Raw genomic sequence first — 8577 nt, 5'->3', positions numbered from 1 at the left:
AATTTTTGGTTAGATTATTTTTATTTTTATTTCGATTTCATCACTTTTGATTCGGTTTGTTTAGGGCTTTGATTGAGGATTTTGGGTTTAATTTATTTTGTGTGATAATTGATTAATTTTAGCTATCTTATGTCAAGTTTGTTGCTCTTATTTGTGATCTAGGGTTTTGATATTTTTATAGAATTGGGGAAAAATTGATTCGATTTTCGGTTTTGCTTTTCACTTACTCTTGTCATGAGAATTATTTTGGCATGCTTTTGTGTTGTGCAGCTCATACTCGGTTGTGAGATGATAACATCTCTATTCAATTCCTTCAGATTCATGATCGAATAATTTACCAATTGATGATAACATCTCTATTAACTCTACCCTTGATTTAACGGCTTTCTTTGCTCTATCAACTTCTATGAGTATTAACCAGGATAGAACTACAAATTCTAGTTCTGTTCTCGAGTTGGATAAGCGATACTCCTCTGTCTGGTCATTTGTTGTCGGTTTCCATATTTGGGTGTCTCCTTTGAATTGTTGTCCTTTCTATTTTAAGAATGAACCTAATGAACAATTTGATCATTCAAACTCAATTTGTTCCACTTGTCATTTAGTAATTGGCACATTCCTCTTTCCTTGGTCTTTGTGCCAAAACCAAAGGACAACAATTGACCGGGACGGAGGGAGTATATACTAGTTATTTATGAGAGCTGCTATACTGATTATGTTAGCTTTTGTCTCATTTTTTGTGAGGGTCCAAGAAATTGTGACCGTCGTAAGTAGGTAACACCAGTACACCACCAGCTACTCAGCTAGGTCAAAGAATGTGGCAGTAGATAATGGAGCAGGTACACCCACAATCTTCGAGTCCACTAAGTTGCTTTTGTCATACATATAATGCTGCGATCGGTTTTAGTTATCATTTTTCGGACTTGATTTGATTGATGAATTTACGTCCATAAGTCATAATGGCCTTAATAACCCACCTCACATTTCCAAAGTAGCTAAAAAAACATTTTTTCCTAGCATGATCAAAGATGAACATATATGCTGGACATCAGTTGAAATGTCAGATTCATGCTAGCTTCACTTTTCATATGTATCTCTTGGGAAGGTGGGTTTTCCCCTTTAATTCCAACAATCATATTCACCTTGCAAGAATATGTCCTGCCCATGAAAGTAGGACACTCATGTCTGCTATTTAAATGACATATAAATTTTGTAGGTAGATATGGTAGTAAAATCTTGGGTTGAAAATCTCTCAGAGTTAATGGTTGTTATTAAAATGTTGAAGGTTGTGGTTGGCGAGTTGCTGCATAAAGGGCTGCTCGAATATGGAGGAAGCAAAACTAGGAACTCTTCATACACTAAGACAAAAAAACATCCATCTTTGAACAGCTATTCCCTTTTTGTGAATCTATGATGCATTTTATTCTCGATATTTAAGACTTCTTTTTGTGCAATTTGGATGATCGATTCGTGGTAGAATTTTTTTTTTTTTTTGACCGAGATACAGTATTTCTTGACATCTTAGTTACATTACATCTATATTTTTCTTGTTTTTTTTTTTTTCAATTAGGGTGTGAGTTTGTAAATGGGTTTCTCTTAGTTCTCATTCTCGCATTCCTAGCACAACACTTGGTCTAGTAGCGATGAGGCTCCGTGTGTTAGAAATGGAATTGTGTGTTGATACTTATCTAGTTTCCATGTGTATCTATTGTTGTACATGTGTGGTGTTTTGGGTTTACTTCATATCGATGTATTTCATCAACGTCTCGAACAGGTTAGAGTTTTGAATGCTATAAGCAGACTGCGGAGAATTTTAACCATTTTTTTTGTTGCAGCTATATATAGGGGGAAGTGTTTGGCTTTGATGAATGACTCATTAGGAACTCATTTTCCTACTTGTACTCCTTGGAACTAGTATATAAGAAAGAGCTTCATGTCTTGATTAAAAGGAAAGGTGATTATTACAATCATGGTGGATCTGGTTTGCTAGATACGAATCAAGGATGCCGCTCTTGGTGGGTAGGTCGTATGTGCTCATACCAAGACTAAGCTAATGACCAAGACTAAGCTAATGATCAAGAAGCATAGTAGACTCTTCACTCTATTTAAGGTTCCAAGTTGTAATTTAATGCTATTAAAATCCTTATATTATAAAGGATACAAACAAAAAGACAGTGTATTTACGTTTCTCCGTGGAATGAAATTATTGGCTTGTTACCAAAGTGTTGCATTGTCTATACAAGAAATGTTGCGTTATTGATGTCAAATGTGTTGCATCTGCTTGTCGAAAGTGTTGCTTTATTCAGTAATAATATTGTTGCAAATGCTTAAAAAAGTGTTGCCTTTTAAACAACAAAAGTGTCGCAGTTGATGAAAAAAAGTGTTGCCGGAAAAAAGTGTTGCATATTTAAAGAAGGTGTAACACTTTATTTAAGTGTTGCTTTTGATGATAAAGTGTTGCACAAAGTGTTGCTTTGGGCTATTGCAACGGAGCTTTAGGCAGCACTGCTAAAAGTGTTGCCTAAAATATAAAGCAACATTTATATGACATTTTGCAACATTTTCATGGTGTTGCTATAGTTTTGTTTTGTAGTAGTGGTTGTTGAGCTCTTACACAAAGTTGTCGAGCTATTATACAAGTTTTTGAGCTATTTTACAAAGTTATTGAGCTTAATAATTATTCTGTTAAGCTCAATAATTTTGTATCATAGCTCGATAATTTTGTTAGTAGTGCTCAATAACTTTATAACAAAGCTCAACTACATTGAATACGTTGTATATACAACCAGTTGTATAATACATTAACTGGTAAGGATCAGACTCTTATCAACAAGGTAAGAAAGCAAATTCGTGTATACCATTAATAGTTTGTACAAAATCATTTAGGTCAGTTCTAGTTGATCCCCGTTAACGGAACCAATAATATAAAACGGTCTAGAAGTGCAGTTTAAAGCCATTAAATCAAACAGGGGTATGATAAATGAAATTAAACAAAGCAAATGATAAATTACCTCATCATCTTGTTTGTGTACGCCTCTTTGCATAAATCGTGTAGCTGTTGTTACATTTCTTCCCAATTTTCTAGTCTTAACAGTAATACAATGACATGAAACATAAACCCTAATTTAAGATATCATCATCATCATGAAATTCAAACAAAGAAACAAACTAAAATCAAATCGAATCAGAAAATGGAATCGGAAACAGGGGGAAAAGTAACTTGAACAAGCCTGAAGATAATGAATTATAGCCAAACTTTGGACATGATAGTTACCATGATGAAAGGAGAAGATGATAGGTAAAAATGGAGTAAGGATAATAAAGGAAAAAAGAGAGAGAAGAAGAGAAGAAGACAAAAGGAACCAGATATCATGAGATTGTGAAAGAGAAAGTGAGGATTGCTGTGTGAAAAAGCAAGTGTGCGGGAAAAAAAAGTAGTAAAGCAACAAAACGACGTCGCTCGATTACTGTTTAAATGAACAGTATGTAGGCTTCTTGACATTTAAAATAAGGTGGAAAGATATATACAAGAACACATGGGATTTCCATGTGTTGAAAATTTTTGGTAAAAAAATGCTCAAAAACATCCTTTTGGGCCGTGTACGATAAAAGGAAGAACACAGTCTTGTTCTTGGTTTCTTCTTCACTTATCATTAAAAATTGATCAAATGATCAAAATTCTTCAAATAAAATCATAAAAATATTATACACAATTTATTACTATTATAATAATATTAGAAATAATATTCAAGGATAATAAGCTTCTTATTATTATCTAGCTCACAAAATAAGAGGTAGTTTTGGGGTGACATTTTGGGTGCAATCTATAAGAGGGTTTCTACTTTGAACCTCTGTGGTAGGAGTGCCATCATCATAATCAAGCTTGGGTAGAGAGATGAAGATGATCATACTGCCTTTAAAATAAGAAAAAGTTGTATTTTCGCCTCCTTTACTTATTCCTTTTAGCATGCATGTAACTTGATCATAAGACTAATTAGATTATGGTAATTTAATTACTAATCAGAGGAGTCTAATTAAGGGTCTAGGACTTACACATTTTATTAGACACACCTAGGTTTATTTTAGTTCATTGGTTTAGGTTCAAAAATCGTTGATCTAATACAACTTTGTAACACCCCCTTCTTACTCGGCGAAAGTAAATGGGAGATGTTACCATCTCGGTTTCTCGAGGCGGTGAAATCGGAGTTGCAATTAAGAAACAATTAATATAAATAAAGTATTTAGTGGATTACATAACCATAAATGAATAAATAAAATAAATGATACAACTCATGACTGCTATACTCTTCCAATGAAATGAGACCCGACTCCAAGTCCAAGGCTCGTCCCATCTCCCTCATGACACCAACTCAACCTGCTCCCCATATGATCAGAAATATCATATAAATCGACACAGGCCACCCCCTAAATAGGTGATAATTACACAGACACACAATACGTCATTTTCAATAATTTAATATAAGACACAACATGACAAATAGATATGCAACATGTCATTGATATGGATGAGATACAATTAAACAATCACCATGCCGGTACCAAGACACGCCCAGACGTACCCATAACCACCGGTAACAAGGACACGCCCACGACACCACACCTCACCATAAAGGTACCGGGACACACCCAGAGGTACCGGGTCCGGAAGCCAACCGGATCCCCTGCCAGACGTCGTGTCTTACCCATATGAGTCCCTCCAAACTCAAGCCATTAATGTGCACATCCCTTTTGGAGTAGGAAGCTCCATGAGGTGACTCAAGCGTAAGACGGTCTCCCAACTGTCTTACGTCTCCTCAACAACAAGAATTACCACCAACAATTACCACCATCACATATATCACTAAATGCATCACAATATTACAATATGCCCATTTCATAATGAATATGCATAACTCCTACAAATTTGCCTTTTTCTCATACATCATGAAGGCCAATCAAACAACATGATATAATACAAATCCAACAACATACGAGACTCACCAAGTTCCTCAAACATTACCACTTGATACAAATCCGACTCATAATATGCAAATGATGCAAAAGACACATAAATATACACACACAATATTTAAACTGAGTAGGATTCACCTACCTTTTAGCATTCTTCACAAGCAACTCGAATCCCATATAATTCCGTCTTGCAAGACCATCTTTTTCCTATACAAACGATGTAATACTATCACAAATACATCCTATTGTTGGGGCTGGTGTCCTCCACAGTTAGTGCAATGACATATAAATCTCTAAAAGGATCAAAGGGTATACTTTTGTATTATTATCAATTGGTCCACGTTTATCAATAACGGTTGGCTTGCTAGATAAGTTTGACGTTATTGTCATACAGATGGCGGTGATCAACTGGTCCCTAAAAGTCACACCTATAGGATACGTTTGAGAGATGTGACGGTATGAAAAACACGATCATGTTGATGCCTAATATGACTAAGCGGTTAGTCGAGTTATTGACTAATAATTAGTCAAACGCGATGTTGAGATATTTATTTAATACGGATTAAATAATACTGGCTAAGGTGAATTAAGCGGTTAATTCGTAAATTGAATATAAACGGTTATATTTAATTAATGTATATTGAATTGATTAATTATACAATATTGTCATTGTCGGACAAATAATAATATGTCGACTGATTCATGTTACTAGTCGATATTTTAATATCCGATATAGGATGACGATTTATAATTAAAACCCGTCATATACATTTTAGCAAAACGAGTCGGACCACGAGTTAAATAAGGAGAAAGTGGAAAGCCCACTCCCCCCTTGAGCTCACGGTTGGCCGAGAAGAACAAAAGGAGAATCATTCTCTCCTTTTGACCTAATCATTTTTCATTTGAAGAAAAATTAGGGATTTGGAGTATTTTTCTCTGAAATTCTAGATCTCACATCAAAAACCTCACAAAAGCTCTCTCAATATTGCAAGGCAATCAGAGAGCAATTTCTAGCACAAGGGGCATAGTCTCAGACGATCTTGGGTGCAACAATTAGGAGGAAATCTACGTTGATTTATGTTCTTAGGCCAATTTGCATAGGATCCGAGGTTGATTCTTATTCTTTTATCGTTTCTCTTGTTTTTTTCGTTTATGACAATTAATCACATGGTAAATTACGTTATAGTCCTTAATTTTAAGGGGTTTTATACGGATATTACCCTTCAAGTGGTATCAGAGCGAGGCCACGTATATTTTTCATTGTGATTTTCATAAAACGATTTGAATCGATATTTTTTTGTCTTGAAAACCGTGCCATGTATGCTCACGGCTGATCAGTCGATCGAGGACTTTAGTGTCTCGATCGATTGGTTTTATTTTTCGATTTGTTCTTTGCATATTGTTATTTTAAACGATAATTATAGCAATATGTTAAGGTTTTGTCAATTGTAGATTTAATTTTATACGAATTAGGTCTAAATTACAATTGGTTTTTGTTTTGACAAATCGATTTCAACGAGGGTTTTTTTTGTTTTGTTTTTTTAAAACCCTAACTGTTCGATCGAGAAGTCCTCGTACTCGATCGAACAGCGTTGCTAATAAAAGTACTCGATCGACCTCGAGTTCAGTCGATCGAGCACTTTCTGTTTGGCAAACCACTCGATCATTGTGATATCGATCGATCGAGCCCTTTTTTGTTCTGGCCGCGCTGAAAAGAAAAAAAAAAAATTTGTGTTTTATTTTTTTTCTCGGCCTAATATGTAAATAATACGGATTTTGTGCACTCGCTTGATTGTGAAACGGTTCACACACGTACCATTTAGTTATTTTAAAGCGGTTTAAAGTAACGGATTGTAATGAATTAAAATTAAGTTGATAAAAGCGGTTTTGTCATATAATTTTAAGCGTTAAAAGGTGGTTTGGATAAATTTAACATATTTACGGAATTATGTCACGAATAAATTTTTGTTTTAGTTGATGCATCTTTTATTTATCGTTACTTTTGAATGCCATGAATGTTTTTATTACGTATTTAATTTTACAAACGGTTGTAACTTAGTGTGGCCTTAGTAGAACGTGTTACCGTAATGATGGAACACGGTCTTGGTTGTATTTTGAGATCTCGCATCTCCGTTTTGGATTTTTCATTGTAATTACAGTTTTAATTTAGAATGTAAATAGGTTTATATTTTGTAAATTGTAATTTTGAGAAGACCAAAGATGGAGATCGGATGCTCAATCCCGCTGCATGGATCAAGATGGAACATCAAGACAAGCTTCGCGGGTTCAACGGTGGATTCCAAAGTTGTATTATGTTTTTTTTGCTAGGATAGGCCACACTAGGACTTTTATTTACGTTTTGCATTTTTTATGTTTTTCATCGTAACGATAGTTTGCATCATATTCCGCCTAAAACCAAACCACCTAATATTCGCATGAAAACTGACTCATATAGAGGTTACGCGTTAGTTTTCTATGACATACAGATGTCACACGGAATTAATAAGCAATCACCTAAGTTAATTCATTCACGTAATGCTAGACTTTCGTTCACTTTAAATGAATTAAAACTAAGTTGATGGGATCTTCCTCGTACAACCAAAAAATTGAGAACTGTCTTTATAGGTCAAACTCTAATGAATCCCTTCTTCGTCGGTAGGCATAAAATGACCCCTTCTACGTCGGGTAAGTTGGAACTGAATGACCTATTTTATCTCAACACTATGGTCACTCGTACGATCCTATGATTATGGTGGACTACAGATAGGATTTACGAAAATCTATCGACCGAGAGTTCTAACGGTAGAACTAGCCAAACAGTTGGCTTATCAATTTACAGAAATTGAGTCTTGGGATCATTTGTATAATTCTTGAGGTAGATCGATTATACAAGTGCAATGAGTCTACACGTTAAAATGAATTTTAATTGACTTATGGAGGCGATCAAAAGCTATGCGCAACCGGTTACGCAGATGCTAGCTTCCAAACGGATCGAGATGACTCGAAATCTCAGTCTGGATTCGTTTTTACTCTTAATGGCGCTGCGATCGGTGGAAGAGTTCCAAACAAAGTGTTAGAGATTCTACGGCGAGTCCGAGTACTATGCGCGTCGAAGGCGCAAAGGAAGCGATATGGACGCGTCAATTCCTACAAGGACTATCTGTAGTGCCTAGTTCGAATGACCCGATCACCATCTATTGCGACAATAAAGGTGCCATCTTCCAGGCTAAGGAGCCTAAGTCTAGCAACAAGTCTAGACACGTACAACGGAAAGCTCATCTAATCCGAGATTACGTGGAGCAAAAGGAGGTAGTGATAGAAAAGATTGCTACAGATGATAATATAGCAGATCCTCTCACTAAACCATTACGACAAGATAAGCATGAAGGGCATGTTATTTCCATGGGAATTAAACGTGTTCCTGAGTTGTAGTACTCTTTTATGGATTAGATTCTTTTTCTCGTGTACTCTATACGACATCATCGTTTTGATATTTATATATTTTGTTTTTCATGTGGAGTTGTACGACTATCTTGAACACCACAAAGTGAACTGAACAAACATTATATTTTTGGTCCTTAATTGCCCAAGTGAGTGATAACTCGGCAA

The 8577-nt window shown here is 35.4% G+C and overlaps 1 long non-coding RNA gene across 1 annotated transcript; it reads left to right on the top strand.

Annotated features, from left to right (window-relative positions):
- Positions 1–735: 735 nt before the first annotated feature.
- LOC141633838 (uncharacterized) lies at positions 736–2219 on the top strand. The gene is made up of 2 exons (XR_012538590.1): positions 736–836; positions 1833–2219. It is a non-coding gene; the product is annotated as an uncharacterized LOC141633838 (long non-coding RNA).
- The last annotated feature ends 6358 nt before the right edge of the window (positions 2220–8577 follow it).

This window comes from Silene latifolia, chromosome Y (assembly GCF_048544455.1).
Source record: "Silene latifolia isolate original U9 population chromosome Y, ASM4854445v1, whole genome shotgun sequence".
In the NCBI taxonomy this organism is placed as follows: Eukaryota; Viridiplantae; Streptophyta; class Magnoliopsida; order Caryophyllales; family Caryophyllaceae; genus Silene; species Silene latifolia.
This window is presented reverse-complemented; position numbering and strand designations above follow the sequence as displayed.